Source organism: Oryctolagus cuniculus, chromosome 17 (genome assembly GCF_964237555.1).
Source record: "Oryctolagus cuniculus chromosome 17, mOryCun1.1, whole genome shotgun sequence".
Classification (NCBI taxonomy): Eukaryota; Metazoa; Chordata; class Mammalia; order Lagomorpha; family Leporidae; genus Oryctolagus; species Oryctolagus cuniculus.
The window spans coordinates 9,169,573-9,186,173 of record NC_091448.1 but is presented as its reverse complement, the minus strand read 5'-3'; the positions used below and the strand labels follow the sequence as shown (position 1 = coordinate 9,186,173).

The following is a 16,601-nucleotide window of genomic DNA, read 5'->3' as shown; positions in this document are numbered from 1 at the left end:
ACCTTTGTTAAACTTTGCCCTTGGAGGGCCAGCGTTGTGATTCAGTGTGTTACAGTGCCATCTGCAGCATCAGCATGCCATATAGGCGTTGGTTTGTGTCCCGGCTGCTCAACTTCTGATTCAGCGACCTGTTAATGTGCCTGGGAAAGCAGTGGAGGATAACCCAAGTCCTTGGGTCCCTGTACTCATATGAGAGACCTGGAAGAAGATCCTAGCCCCTGACTTTGGATCAGCCCAGCTCTAGCCATTGTGGCCATTAGGGAGCGAACTGACAGATGGGGGATTCTCTCTCTCTCTCTCTCTCTCTCTCTCTCTCTCTCTCTCATTTCTCCTTCTTTCTGTCTCTCTCTAAGTCTGCCTTTCAATAAATAAATAAATCTTAAAAAATATTGCGGTGGTTCTCTAAATGACTTTTGGCTGCTCATGTTCCCGAACCACATCTTCAAACAGATGATTCACTCTCAAATCTTTATTTAGAATTCCCATGCTTGTGTGGAATGCCTGGGTATCAGCTTTTTTTGTGTGTGTGTATTTGCTCGGGACAACTTTCCCCAACTTCATCATGTCTAAGTAGAATTACTTTAGGTTTGTTTTTTCATCATCTTTGTTCTGTTGCTCACAAGCTCCTTGGCTCCAAAGTTCTTGCCTGTTATGTATAAGCACCTTCATTACCTCCTAACTACCTGTAGCCCAGAGGGAGCCATAACAAGTTCCCTGCGTTGATCTATTCTGGTGAGGCTCAGGAAGAGATGTGCAATGCAAACTTTGGAATAAATAAAAATATACTGGGGCTGGCATTGTGGCACTGTGGGTTAAAACACCACTTGTGATACTAGCACGCCATATTGGAGTGCCACTTCCAGTTCTGACTACTTTGCTTCTGATCCAGCACCCGGAAAATGGGACTGGGAAGACAGAAGAAGATGGCTCAAGTATTTGGGTTCCTGCCATCTATGAGGGAGGCTCAGATGGAAACCCTGGCTCCTGGCTTCATTTTGCTCCAGCCCTGGCCATTGCCTTAATTTAGGGAGTTGACCAGCAGATGGGCAATCTCCCCTTTTCTCTCTCCCTATCTCTCCATCACTCTGCCTTTCCAAAAAATAATTTTTAACAAGAAAAATCAATTTGTGAGATCATAATTTTATTTTTTTAAAAAATAGACAGTAGGAAGATAGAATTACATTGAAGTGAGTGTGTCTCACTCTTAGACACACACAGAGTTATGACAGCAGAATAGTAGAAATATTGGTACTTTTTAATTTAAAATATTGAAAGATCTGAGTTAACATTATAGTTCTGAATTTTATTAGGTGATTTTTGAGAAGGTACATAGCATTTCCTCATTTCAGTTTTCCATTAGAAAACCATAGTGCTGTCTACCTGTTGGATGGATCCTTTGCTCATTGCAGCCATATGTCAAATCATAGCAATCAAATACTAAAAGAAAAAACAAAAAAGTACTATGGTGGTGCCTTTACCATGAACTTTTAACAAACTGAGAATAACAGGTGGGCAGAATTTTCTTCTGTATGATTTTCTTAGAATAGAATCTATTTATTAGTGATTTATGCTACAGTAAAAGATATTGATTATCCAGGAAAAATGCGGAGTAATATAAATAACTAAAATGTGTGTTTCTCTCTATCAAATATGTATGTAAATGCAAACCCAATACTACCCTGCCATCTTGTGGTAGCATGAAAGTTGACTGTTATAGTATTTTCTTATGAGTAATGAGAAAAAAATGCAACAGGACCATATGACCCCTCTTACCCAAACAGGCAAATTAATTAATTAATATTTTGTTATTTTTTAAACATTTATTTAAGTTATACAAGTTTCAAATATTTCATATGTACAGATTTAGGAACATAGGGATACTCCCCATTCCACTCTCCCTTTCACTCATGCCACAAACTTTCTTCCTCCTCCCTCTCCCATTCCCACTCTTCCTTTTTATGGGGATTATTTCCAGTTTACATATTGATCATAAAGTTAACCCTACACTAACTAAAAGAGTTCAACAAATAGTATGAAGACATAAAAACACTATTCCTCAACAGTAGAGACAAGGGTGGTAAACAATCATTGAATCTCAAAATGTCCATTTCACTCCAAAATATTGCATTTTAGGTACTCTGTTAGTTACCCCAGATCAGGGAAAATATATTATAGCTGTCTTTTTGAGACTGGCTTATTTCACTAAGTATAATGGTTCCCAGATGAATCCATTTTGTTTCAAAAGACAGGATTTCTTCATTTTTTAACAGCTGAGTAGTACTCCATGGTGTATATATCCCATAATTTCTTTATCCATTCTTCAGCTAATGGATATCTGGGTTGATTCTGTATCTTAGCCATTTTGAAGTGAGCTGCAATGTACATTGGGTTACAGATAACTCTTTCATATGCTGATTTCTTTTGGTTTGGGTAAGTTCCCAGAAGTGCATTGGCTGGATCATATGGTAGGTCTATATTTTGATTTCTGAAGTATCTTCATACTATCTTCCATAGTGGCTGCACCAGCTTATATTCCCATGAACAGTTGACTTCTTTATGAGAGCCATTTTAACTGGAGTGCAGTGAAACCTCTTGTAGTTTTGATTTGCATTTCCCTGATGGCTAGTGATCTTGAACATTTTTTTTCAACTGTCTGTTGGCTATTTAAATTTCCTCCCTTGAAAAGTTCCTGTTCAAGTCCTTTGCCTATTTCTTAACTAGATTGTTTTTGTTGTTGTTGTGTTGAATTTCTTGAGCTCTTTATAGATTCTGGATGTTAACCTTTATCAGTTGCATAGTTTATAAATATTTTCTCCCATTCTATTGGCTACCTCTTAACTTTGCTGAGCGTTTCTTTTGCAGTGCAGAAGCTTCTCAGCTTGATGTAATCCCATTTGTCATTTTGGGGTCTTTTCCAAGAAGCCTTTGACTATGCCAATATTTTCAGAGTTTCCTCAAATGTTCTCTACTAAGTTGATGGTATCAGGTTGTAGATTTAAGTCTTCAATCCATTTTGAGTGGAATTTTGTGTAAGGTGAAAGAATGGATCTAGTTTCATAGTTCTGCATGCAGAGATCCTGTTTTCTACTTATTTATTTTGAAAATCAGAGTGACAGAGAGAGAGAGAGAGAGAGAGAGAGAGAGAGAAGGAGAGAGAGAGAGAGAGAGAGAGAGAGAGAGAGAGAGAGAGAGAGATTCCATCTACTAGCTCACTTCCAGGCCAAAGTCAAGAGTCCAGAGCCTCATTCAGGTCTCCCACATGAGTTTCAGGGGCTCAAAAACTTGGGACATTCTCTGCTGCTTTTCCGCAGCCATTAACAGGGAAGTGCATCTAATGTGGAGATGTTGGGAGATGAACCAGTGTTCATACGGGATGTTGGTGTTGAAGGCAGTGGCTTTGCCTGCTATACAACAGTAGTGGCCCCAGATAAATCAATTTAAACACTCAGAGAAAAACACAGAATGAAGAGTTTTTTATCAACATACACTTTATTGAGCAATCTTGGTTTTTTTTGTAATTGAATGGATGAAGTTTGTTTCTTAACAATGAATAATTCTTCCAACATCTTTTATTGGGTATTTTCTTCTTATACAGCAAATATTGTGTTAGTCCCTGGAGGCACATGGACTAACAAGAATATCTGTGTGTCCTCAAGATACAACAGGACGGATATTATTACAATGTGAGGGCCTTGACTAAGAGATGCTACAGAAATCCTCTGGAGATTCACCTTGCTCAGAGCAGCACATTACAAAAGGGAAACCTTAAAAAGTGAGTAGAGGGGCCAGTGTATGGCCTATTGATTAAAATGCTGCTTGGGACACATGCACATCATGTCAGAGTGCCAGAACGTCTGATTCCAGTATCCTGCTGATATATACCCTAAGATACAGCAGGTGATGGCTCCAGCAGTTGAGTTCCTGTAACCTACATGGGAGACTTGGGTTTTGATTTCTTAATTGTAGACCTCAGCTCCAGACATGGCTGTTGCAGGCATTTGGAGAGTGAACCAATGGATGAGAGATCTGGGTCTCTGTTTCAAAAGGAAGAAAGGAAAGAAGGAAAAAGGAAGGAAGGAAGGAAGGAAGGAAGGAAGGAAGGAAGGAAGGAAGGAAGGAAATGGGTAGAAATTAGCCAAATTAGAACTATGGAGAACAGATCATTAAAAGGAATAAATCAAGGCAGTTTAATTTCCACTGTATTCACCACTCCTCTCCCAGGTGTTCTGCTAGGTGCTAAGATAATGTAGTAGACAGGGAAATATTATCCTTAGGAATATGAATGTTGCCCTCATAAAGGAAGGAATACAAATGAGATACATGTAATAGAAATGGGAGTGGCTTGTTTTCAAACACAGGGATTACCCTGATTTTGGACATCATAGAAGTTTTAAATGACCACCATGATGAAGGGATGCTTAATACAAAGAACAAAGGAAGAACGAGAGTTAAACCAACTAAAGGGAGCAATGACTGAAAAGAGGATCTTTTGAGGCACTGAAAACAGTATGAAGCCAAGGACTGAGTTTCACCATCATCCCTTTCCTGAGAAACAAGGAAGTCCTGTGTGGTTTGACCAAATGGTGCAATAGTTATGAAATGAGGCCTTTGTGATAGGTAAAATAGTGCCCAATCCCCCAGAATATTCACACAGTAATCAGACCCCACAGATATATTACATGGAAGAAAAGACTGGAAGGTGCATAACCCATGGATGACACAAGATTGCCCAGATAGGCTCAGTGGGGTCACATGAGCTCTTAAAAGCAAGAGAGGCAAGAAAAGCAGTGAGTCAGAAAAATGAGATGGAGGAAGAAAGAGAGTCAGCAAGTGAGAGAGAGCGGACATAGGGATGTAGTGCCCTGTAACACTAGAAAGGCAAGGCATGGCCAGCGCCCTGGCTCACTTGGCTAATCCTCCTCCTGCGGTGCCGGCACCCTGGGTTCTAGTCCCGGTTGGGGTGCCGGTTCTGTCCAGGTTGCTCCTCTTCCAGTCCAGCTCTCTGCTGTGGCCCGGGAGTGCAGTGGAGGATGGCCCAGTTCCTTGGACCCTGCACCCACATGGGAGACCAGGAAGAAGTACCTGGCTCCTGGCTTCGGATCGGCACAGTGCACCAGCTGTAGTGGCCATTTTGGGGGTGAACCAATGGAAGGAAGACCTTTCTTTCTCTCTCTCTCACTGTCTAACTCTGCCTGTCAAAAAAAAAAAAAAAAAAAAGGAAAAAAGAAAGAAAGAGAGAGAGAGAGAGAAAAGCAAGGCACAATGAGTCTAAACAATGCAGTTCTTAGGAAGGGGTTTGAGGGAGAGAAACAAGCAGGGAGGGAAGTATGATTATCTTGTGAGAGCTGTACCAGAGGGGCTGGAGCTGTGGCACAGTGGTTTAAAATCCTGGCCTGCAGCACCAGCACCCATATTGGAGCCAGTTCAAATCCTGGCTGCTCCACTTCCAGTCCAGATCCCTGCTAATGCACCTGGGAAAGCAGAAGAGGATAGTCCAAGTGCTTGAGCCCATGCACCCTCATGGGAGTCCTGGACGTAGCTCTTGATTCCTGGTTTTGGATCAGCTCATCTCTGGCTGTTGCAGCCATTTGGGAGATGAACCAACAGATGGAAGACCTCTCTGTCTCTACCTCTCTCTGTAACTCTGACATTCAAATAAATAAAATAAATCTTGAAAAAAAAACTGTGCCTATGAAATACATGAAAACTGTTCTTTTTATATTAATATTTTTAATTTAAAAATAAAGTATTTATTTTTAAATAAATAATTTAAAATAATAATTTATATATAAATATATAAATAATTAATTTAAAAATAATTTATTTTTAAATAAATAATTTAAAAATAAAGTATCCGATTCCTGGATTTTAGCACAGTGGATTTCTGCCTTAAAGAACCAAAAGATAATCAGGGCCAGTGCTTTGGTGTCATAGGTTGAGCTTCTGCCTGCGGCGCCCCCATTCCATATGAGCGCTGGTTCAAGTCCCAGCTGCTCCTCTTCCAAGCCAGCTCTCTGCTATGGCCTGGGAAAGTAGTGGAAGATGGCCCAAGTCTTTGGCCCCTGCACCCATGTGGGAGACTGGGATGAAGCTCCTGGCTCCTGGCTTCAGCCTGGCTCAGCCCTGATTATTTGGAGAGTGAACCAACAGTTAGAAGGCTTTTCTCTCTCTGCCTCTGCCTCTGCCTCTCTTTCTCTGTAACTCCATCTTTCAAATAAAAAAAATATGTTTTTAAAAGAAGAAAACTGATTGTGTTTACTGCTTGATGTATGAGAATGAGAATGCAAACATGGGACTTGATATCAAAAGTATGAGTATTACTATAGACAATTTAAAAATAAATTCAGAGAAAAGAAAACTAGAGATTGGTTCATTAGTGACATAGTTCCATCTCAGAATGACTATGAGTGAGCACTGGAACAGCAGTCAGAAATTTTAATTGACACAATATACTTTTCTCTCAAAACTTGGTGACATCAAGAACTAAAAAATAGAATAGGTGGACAAAAGAAGCCTTCCTCTTATAAGTCACAGATTTTTGAAAAGGGTAAAGAAGGAAGGAAGAACACAATGGAAGAATATCAAGAATGAGAGAAAAGGGAGATTGTGCCATTAAGCAAAGAGAGATGGATGTTTCATTAAATACATAGTTTTTTTTTTAAATAATACAGTTCAACATTTCTATTATGTTTACCAAGATGTACAACCATCATCACATTCTAGTTTTAAGATATTTCTATCACCTGAAAAGAGCTTCATTTTTTCATTTTTCATTTGCAGTCATTCAATAGTTTTTGAATTTCTGTTTTTCAGACATTAGACTGAGTAGTGAGGATGCAATTTAACAAGAGAGAGTCACCTGACCCTTAGCTTCCAGTTGGGGGAGCATGGTTAAGTAACTGAGAAATTTCAAATAGTCCAATAGGGACACGCATTGTCCCATGATGTTACCAGTGGGGTTGAATATCTTTCTACTGGCATTGGTATTCAGGATTCCTCTGTCATACCCTAAGCACATTTCCCATGTTGTTAATCATATTCTGACTCACTGGTACCTTGCTTAATAGTCATAGTACTTGTGTGTTTTGCTTTGCATGTATTTTCTCCAATTTCCATTTTTCCATTCTATCGTGGTTTACAGCAACTTTTCCTTTAAGTATCCACATCTGATTTAAATATTAAAATTATTATGAAAAAGATGTGCCATATGCAGTTTTTCTACATTTCTTTTGCACTTTGGTTCTTTCTTTCTTGTTTGTTTGTTTGTTTAATCCAAATCTGAGATACTCTTTGTGAGATCTGGGATGTTAGGTTTTTCTTTCCTTGGAAATTAGTGCTATGTCTTGCACACAGCAAACACTGAGAAAGCATCTGTGACAAAATGACCGAATTAGGGACTTAATGAAATAAGTGATAGTTGCCTTTCTATGCGTATGTATGTTAAGCACATCACAGGGTAGAACTAACAGACATTCTGCTTTATCACAAGAAACTGCAAAATTGTTAAATGGACAACGTAACAAATTATATGGATGAGTTCATTGTGAAAGTTCCAATGTATCACTAGAAAGAAACGTATCATTTGTCAAGCAAGTAGTGTGAACTGAATGTCTGGAGAGATCTAAATCACCTGTACTGTCAAGAGCTGGGCTTCCTAGATGCATATCAACATCTGGACTCTAGAAGAAGCCTGAGTTAAAGTTTTAGTTGTATACCTGTAAGGTATAATGATAATACAGTGCAAATTTTTAATGTGTGAGGCTCAAGTCAGGTGGATTTTGATACTTTTAAACGTAAAATTCTGTCTTCTGCTCTCCTTAGATTCTGATATTTGTGATCTTTGCACTCCCATTGATTTTTCCATTAAACGACAGCTTGTTCAATTAGCATTTGACTCATCCCACCCCCTGGCTGACAGCTCCACCAAAGAACTGGTTACATGTCAGATATGCCCCAAGGTCAATTAGAAAGAACAAAGAAGACCTTGTTCTTAGATTTTCTATTTTTAAATGGACTCAGCCCACAGGCATTCTGATTTTTTCCAAACATGACCATTTCCCCAGTACCATGAAAATCTTTCAAGCTGAAAATCATGGCATAAATTTATACTATTTAACTGTCTAAGAGCTACACATCCTGCGCTCATATTCTTGATCATCTTCCTTTTGTTTTATCATTACCAAAATAATCATTGTGGAGGGGGTAATAATTTGGCACACAGAAAAATAATAAGGCAAAAGGAATTACAGAGCTGTGACATGAAATGCAATGTTCCAAAACAGAAAAAGAACACGAATGGAAAAACTGGTGGAATCCCAACAAGCCCTGAATTTAGTCAATAGACACAATCTACAGTAATGTACTAAAGTCGATTTCCTAAAATCAGATGTTACCATCGTGGAAAACGAGATGAGATGTATACAGGTGCTCTTGGTATTACCTTTGCAACTTTTCTGTATGTACAAAATTATCCCATAAGTTAAATGCTTGTTAATATTAAATATAAAAGTTGAAAGCCATACTTCACAATAAATTTTTTCAACTAATGATGTTATCCTTACTTCTAAGTTGATACTATTTTGCTAATTAGGTTTTGTTAACAGTATAGCTGGCAAGTTTTTCAGAAATGTTTGCCAAGTTGTGCAATTTTAGAACATCCTCGTAAATTTCTGTAGCTTTCAAAATGGCAAGAAGGCGTATTCTCCTCTCTAGCCACCAGGTGGAAGTATCAGCACACCAGTTAAAATTAGTTCTTCATTGGGAGGTTAAAATCTACAATTTGAAAATAAACGGCATTTAAAAAAATGTTATGATATGACGTTATTATATATACACAGTGAGAGTGAGAATCCAAGTATTGTGATGAAGATCAGGAGAGATATGAACTGGCTGTGGACAGGAGTCCTGATAGTGAGATAGCCAGAAATAAAGTGGAAAAAAAATCACCCACATATTTAAGCATTTCCAGACATGGATATAACTGCAGTTGAACAGATCGCACATCTGGAGAATTAACGGACATCTATCTTTCCCCAGACATAAGTGTAGCATGCAATGTCTGAAACTACCAAGGCATGGAGAGCTAAACTGATCGGCACGATGCTGTCAGTGCTACAGTTTAGGTGATTTTAAGTACAGGCAAACCATTTAGACTGAATGCTACCATTAAAAGACAAAATCTATATTCTTTCTGACCTCCTCTTCAGGAGACAAAAGCATTTTTTTGAAAAAAAAATTCAGCCAACAAAAAGTATAATTAGGAAGACATGTTATTAAAAGAAGAAAAAAGAATCAGAATACTCACCTATCAAAAGGCAAGATTGTTCTACAGCGTCCACTCTACAATTTCATCGGTCTGTTTGAAGAATCAGCCATTCTGGTGCTATAGGTACTATGCCAAGCAACTTCTCCGCTCTTCATATGAATTTTCTCAATAAAGATTGATACAAGAAGGAGAAAAACCCAGATTTAAAAAAAAAAACTATGTTATGCTCAACAAAACATAAAGTGAAATCTGTGTGATTCAGCCATAATCTGAGAGGTTACTTACTTTCTGCCATATGCTACATTCTGTTAAGTGTTCATGGTACTGAAATAACTGAATACTGATTAGCACTTGTTCATTGTTTAAATTATGTGAACATTTATATTGATATTCTGTGTAAAGTGTAACTCTGACTGCTTTTCAAGGAAAACTATGCTGTCCCAACTGGAGGGAAAACCCATACAGCAATAAAGGACTGAATGCAGATGCTAATCTTCAAAATCAAGATCCATCATCAACATTTTAGAAAGGAAAATCCTAAAACTGAAACATTTGCTATTTCATGTTATAACATGCTGTAGTATCTGTTTATACACATGAGATCTGCTTTCTTGTATTTGTGCACATATTCTCTGATATAGAAATTTTGACAAACTTGAGTAAGTTTTCCACATTGACTGATGACCCTATATATGCTATTGATCAGACTCTCAAAAAGATTCATTGACTTTTCTCATAAGTGATCAAATGCAACTTTCCCTTCATTTTTTTTTCCTTGCATCTATTTTTTCCTTGCACCTATTTAATCTCAATCACAGCTATTTTCAAAAAAACACATTAAGTGGTATTTTCAGAGCTCCTACTTCATAGATCAAGACTTTAAGGGCTCCTAGGTTTGGGTCTGTGGTTAGCAATCCCTAGGTAGGCAGGGTGTTGTGCATCACGCCCTCTTGCTCAGAGGGGCTTGACTCTACTTGCCAATCTCCCAACAGAGAGGAACACGTACAGTTATTAGAAATGCTTGCCCGTTTCTGGATAAAGATTTTGAGTGTAGACATTTATGATCCAGAAGGGTGAGGTCATCAGTTCCTGGCGAAATTCTGCAAGAAAGGACCTAGTGGAGGAGGCAGTTCAGTGGATTTCTGTGGATTTGCCACTAGAGCAAGAAGGAAGAGGGAAAAACCCACTGGGCTTTTCAGCAGAGAGACGAATGAGATGCTGAGCGTGTGATCCGAGTGATTCCTCAGAATAACCCGTGTCTTTCCTATCTGTGTTGTCTGACACATTTTAGACATAAAGAAGAAAACGTCATTCTGGGTTGGTGTGGTTTTTTAAATTGTTTTTGATCAATTTTTGTTTTGTTTTTCTTGATATAACAAAAATGTTGTTACTTCATGTTGTAATAAAATGCATGTATATCAGATATATGCAAAAATAGTATCCATTCTCTCATTATATTTAGAAATATGTCATCTGTTTTAAGACATTTCATTTAGGATAATCAGAATAGCCCAAGAAATTAAAATTTCTCTTTTGAACTAATTAGTTGTTTTGATGCTGTTTCTGTAGTTTCAACATTCTTACACAAAATCACAAATTTTTTTGAAAACTGTGAAGGAGAAAGAATGGAAATCTTTTTGCCTTCTATATTTTTAAAGTCTATCATTTGCTTCCTTTTCAGTTCTGCATGTATGCTATTAAACCAAAATCAAGCAAAATAAACAGCTAGAACTGGTGAGCTTCTGGAAAAACAGCAACATCCACAACAAATAATTAAGGAATTCCTGGAAAACCTAGAGTGTAGCTTACTATTCTAGCTACTAACTACTAGATCATTCCGATATCTGTCCTGTTTCTCTATGTTTGTTTCATCCTCATGTGAGGGCACCTCAAAAGCTGGTAGAAAAGTTGAATAGAAGATAATTTTATTTCACTGTGAAATATTTTTCAAACCCATGCATTTTTTGTAACATACATTTCCATGCATTTTTTGAAGAGCCCTCATTGATTGAATTTTATGTGTAGTATACTGCACTTAATCACTCTCAAGTATTCTTCGAAAAATCTGCTTTTCTACTCAATTTATTCTCTTAGAAAGAAGATAATTTCTTGGAAGAGAAACAATCTGGATTGTCACAAAGCTGAACAAAACCTCTGGAAAGTGAATTGTTATTGGAAGCATCCAAAACAGAAGTTTCTGTTCTCTAAGGGCTTGTGTTTGTGGCGTCTTTGCAAAGCACTGAATATTTCTTTGCTGGGACTTAGTTTACACCTGATGGAAAGGGAGTTGATGATGAATGTGTGCGTGCCACTGCAGAATTCTGTTCCAAAAGGAATAACACTAACAAAAACAAAGTCCAGTTGAAAACGCAGTAGACCTCACCCTGGTCCAGGTGAGCCTACAGATTCGTCTCCTTCCTTGACCATGTGGAAAGAAGGATGGACCATCTCTGAATTCACAGCCAGGGTGGTCGTCTGTGTGCAGAACTCAAAGCAAACAAGGGCAAGCAGGAGCCAGATGTGGGGGCTTTCAGGTTCACTGACAGTTCCTGGGGTACGTGGAGTCACAGCAGCTCATGCACGCTCCTGCTTTCCACCAGGAAGCCTGGCGACGTCGAGGCCAGGGGAATCTGATCAGCCCCAGGTCCCCAACTTGGTCTTTTATGCCCTCAAAGACACCAAGCTCCCTGCTTCCACAAAATTCACTAGGAAATACAAATGCCTTGCAATATCAATAGCTGTTACTGTGCCAAACCACTCTTGGAAATCTTGATAAGCTAACAGAGCCACCTGATGGCCTGAGCCAAGTAACACACTTGCTAAGAGATTATTTCTGTGCCTTCATCTGTCCACAGATTACCAGAAATGTCACTCGCCCATTCTACTCAGGAGACACTTTTGTTGCTATATTTTTAGAAAAATTGTCTGCAGAGGCCCCTAGTTTTTCTCAATCTTCCTCTTCTTTAAATTTCCAGATCCTAAATTAATCATTTAATTTGCCCTTATTTCTAATACTTTCTTATTTTATTTTGACATTCATATGAACCTCAAATCTCACCTGATAAAGAAGAACCGGGAATTTTAAAGAGCATATTCAGTGTCATGTTGTTGCAATTTTACACCCTCTTTGCACACTGGTCCTCACAGGCTGGTGTCATTCCCTTTCGTATGGATTTTGAGAAGATGTGAAAGTCAATTTTCCTCATTTCAGAGGATTCAGCTCAACCTTGGTATGCTGATGGCAGAAGATTGTGTGTCTCTTTTTCTCTTTATTTTAAGAAAAATATTTGCTGAATAATCTCATCTAGAAATTCCCATTGTAAAATAACATCATGGATTGGATAAAATAAAAAGATGCAAATACTAATGATGGATTCATTGAATAATAAAACAATGAGCTGATTTTTACAAATCATTCAGTTTCCATGTGGGCCTTGAACTTATCTTTGAGCACTGAAAACTTTATTGATGTCCTCTAAGTACTGGTCAAAATGAAACCAAACTTCATTTTACCCCATTGAAAGTCTGTTTGCCAAAGTCACTAAATCACCCTGCTTCTGACCTCAGCCAGAGGTTCAAACCCTTTTTCACAGCCATTAACTTTTTCAGCATTCCCCCAAGCAGATGTGTGTGTTGTGGCTTAATCTATTCCATACTCGAGGACAGAGCAGCCCTCCACCTGATGTGTGCTTGCTACACCATGAACATCTCATTTATCAAATCCGATTTGCTCATTTTGTTTACATATGATCAACCCAAAATAAATTTTTTCCACAGAAAAGAAGTCATAAGTTTTCTCATTAATTAAATAAGACACACAAGGATTGCTTGATACCAGTTTCTCCAGCAATATCCTTTTAAACAAATCTTATTGATACCTCCTCATCCCATTTTTATTTCTTCATACACTTGCTCAATTCACATATTTGAATTAAATTCAGGTATAAGAGTCACAAACTGACAGTGACATTGAAATACCATTTTAACTGGCACCTCTTTGGGTCACTTTAGGTTTATACACGAAACTGTTTCAAAGGCTGTATCTGCATAAGTAACCAAAAAGAAGTAAAACAGCAAAGTAATAAATTGGGGGCACAAATTTATATATTTGCTTTTGGCCTATTATAGGTATAGGCAGATTACATTTTGGGGTTTTGAGCAAAATTGGCATGAATCAATTCACCTTTTAAGAAAACGTAAAATAGAAGCTAGCATTTCCATTGGTCCTTAGCAGAACTAACATGCAACACTGTCAGAACTGATGTATATAAACAATTACTAGATGCAAGAATTTTCATCCGGTTTACCAAATGAAGAAACAGAGGAACAAATATTTTAGAAAATAAATTAGCCTCCTCTTCCGTTCTGTTAGTCTTCTTTCTTAAAAATTCTATTTAAGGATTTCTAATTTCATATATACAAATTTAGGAGCTATTAGTCTTCTAAGGAAGCTTCAAAAGGTTCATGAAAAAACGATGTGTGATTTTCAAATCTTTTTACGCCAAAAGTAATTTATCTTTTAATTGCGTGTTCCCACAGATTTTTTGAAGTCCCCTCGCATAATTTTCAGAAAGCATGGAGGACCTCTTTTACTTTTGGGGTTAGGCTGTTGGATCTTTGAGTTTTTTAGACCTAGAATGTGTTCTTTAGGAATCTAAATGGCTTAGTTTTGTCCTTGTGGAAAAGGTTGTACTGTTGTTTCTTAGAGGCCACAGAATGCGTGTTATTAACTTTTCCTCCTCACACCCTAAAATTTGTAATATGAAACAAAATAAACGGAATATGTGTGAACATGCAGATGACATTGGAATCTCATTGCTCCTGAGGGAACACGCAATTACTATCGATTCTCACCTGATGATTTAGATGATTCAAAAAATAAACTCCTCCCCATTTACTCTTTCTAACTGGAGGTTCCAGCTGTCAGGGATTGAGTTCTGTTGTTTACTTGTCCCAAAACTCTCTGTAAAAGATTTTATTTCTCAAGGCAACCAGCTGTTTTTTTTTCACATAGATAAGGTCAATTAATTTGACCTTGGGTTCAATATGAAATGCATAATAAAAGCTGGTGCCCCAAGGACCGGATGTGGCCTTTCAGAAAAGCAGCTTGCCAGGACAGGGAACAATAATTTATTACCTCATAAACCCCGGTTGAAATGCCTGTTGCTGAGCCTCACAATGACAAGGAGACTGTGTGTCTTTATTTATTTATTTACTTACTTATTTTTATTCTGTGTGATAGAAAGAAGGGAAAAAGGACCACGCACCTGCCCCATTCAGGGATGGAAAGTGGCCAAGACAAAAATAGAGCTGTTGTTTCTTTAGAGATCCACTCACAGTACTTGAATTTGGATTTTACTGTAGCTTGTCTTCAACCAGACAAACACTTAAACAAGGCTTGAAGAGTTTATTATTGACTTTTGAGCCCAGGATTTCATGACCAAATTGCATTTCATAATTCAAGTAGTGAGAGATGTGCAAAGTCATTACAAAGAAATTTGAAGCAGAAAGTCAAAAATTGATATTTATGATCAACATCCCAAATGACAGCTTCACAATGAATCCATCATTATGCCTCATATATTTGATGGGTCCATCTATGAATTCAATTTTAACAAATTTATAATTAAGTTTTCACTTAGTCTTGCATCACTATCACTTTGTATGCCATTTACATCGTCCATAAGAAGTATGAGTAATCATATTTATCCCTTCACAAGAACGTGCTATAATTGATATCTTTGTCTAATTTTATTCTATATTCTAAGCAACCCTGGATAAATCTTCCTCTATCTAATTCTTTGATTACAATCTTGGTTATGCCTAACTGAATCACAAGATACAAATATATTTAAAGATATTGACAACAATTTTGTTAGTATGGATCAACATTTCAAGCCACTGTGTATCTTAGAATCTATTAAAAAATATATCCACCCGGCTAGCTCAGTCGGTAGAGCATGAGACTCTTAATCTCAGGGTCGTAGGTTCGAGCCCCACGTTGGGCGTGCTGTACTTTTACGGTAGAGTTAGAAACATACCAGGGGATTCCAATTCAATCCCATCAAAGTGGCATGTACCAATGCCATCTCACTAGTCCCAGTGATCAATTTCTGTTCACAATTGATCATAATGATAGGACTATTTTCAATGATCTTTTGATATAGGCTCTTTTGTACACCTTGGATTGTAGATAACATGTGGTAGAAAATATTTTATCCTCAAAACACACAGGTATTCCTAAAGCAGACCTTCTCTCAGCTCTACAAATGCACTGGCTGGAGATATTTTCACAGACAATGAATGGTCATTTTTGAAAACTCAGTGGGACTATTTTTTTCATCTTAGTGTAACAGGATGAGAAGTAAAGCAATAGAGTAGTGGAATTCCACAGTGCCGTGTAGAGAGGCTTGGAGGGGTACCATGATCTTCCAGGTGGGAAACAGAAATGCCGTCAAAGGGAAAAGGTAGCTGTGGAAAGGATGTGGAGAGGAAAACAAAGCAATCCAAAAGCCGAACAATTTTACCACAGACTTTTTATACAATGACCTGCATCTCCTCCTGGTGAGTGCGTAAATGAGAGCCACCATTCTGGAGGGATACTTGACAATGTCAAAAGAAAAAGGTTTAAGCACTGAAGCACTTATTTAAAAAAAAAAAATCATCATCAATACCCCAAGACAACTATTAAAGCAGAACATTATTTAGGGATACAGAATATAATTAAAATTTATTTTATATACTTCCAGCACTTAGGAAAATACAGACAGGCAAATAATTGTGCCATGCATTTCATTCACAACCAAGTTCATCCTTTATTCACCAATTTACTAGTAGTGGTGATTTCTGGTTCTTAATTTTATGGTGATGCAAAATTTCCTACTTTTTCAAAACTTTAGAACAAAAAATAAGTTCTATTTTTAAAAACAAAAGTCATCAGGGAATAAATAGACATTTAAAATGCTCAAACCCCATACTGGTGTACCTGGGTTGGGTTCCCAATGCTGGCTCCTGATTCCAGCTTCCTATCAATGCAAACCTTGGGTGACTGAAGTGATGGCTGAAGTTTTGAATTCATGCCAGCTACATGATAAAACTGGGTTGCTTTCCAGGCTCTTGGCTTCTGCCTGGTCCAGTTCTGACCATTGCAAGAATTTGAGAGAAAATCAGTGAATGAGAGCATATACTTTTTCTCTTCCTCTGAAATGAATAAATAAGTGAAAAGATAAATATGATGCCATCAATAAATACTGGTTTGCTCTATTATTGGATTATTCAGATTTGTATGAATAAAGAGGAATAAACTCCTTCATCCAATGGGTTGATTTTTACCCCT

The 16,601-nt window shown here is 37.7% G+C and overlaps 1 non-coding gene across 1 annotated transcript; it reads left to right on the top strand.

Annotated features, from left to right (window-relative positions):
• Positions 1-15,200: 15,200 nt before the first annotated feature.
• On the top strand, positions 15,201-15,273 carry TRNAK-CUU (transfer RNA lysine (anticodon CUU)). The gene has a single exon. It is a non-coding gene; the product is annotated as a tRNA-Lys (tRNA).
• The last annotated feature ends 1,328 nt before the right edge of the window (positions 15,274-16,601 follow it).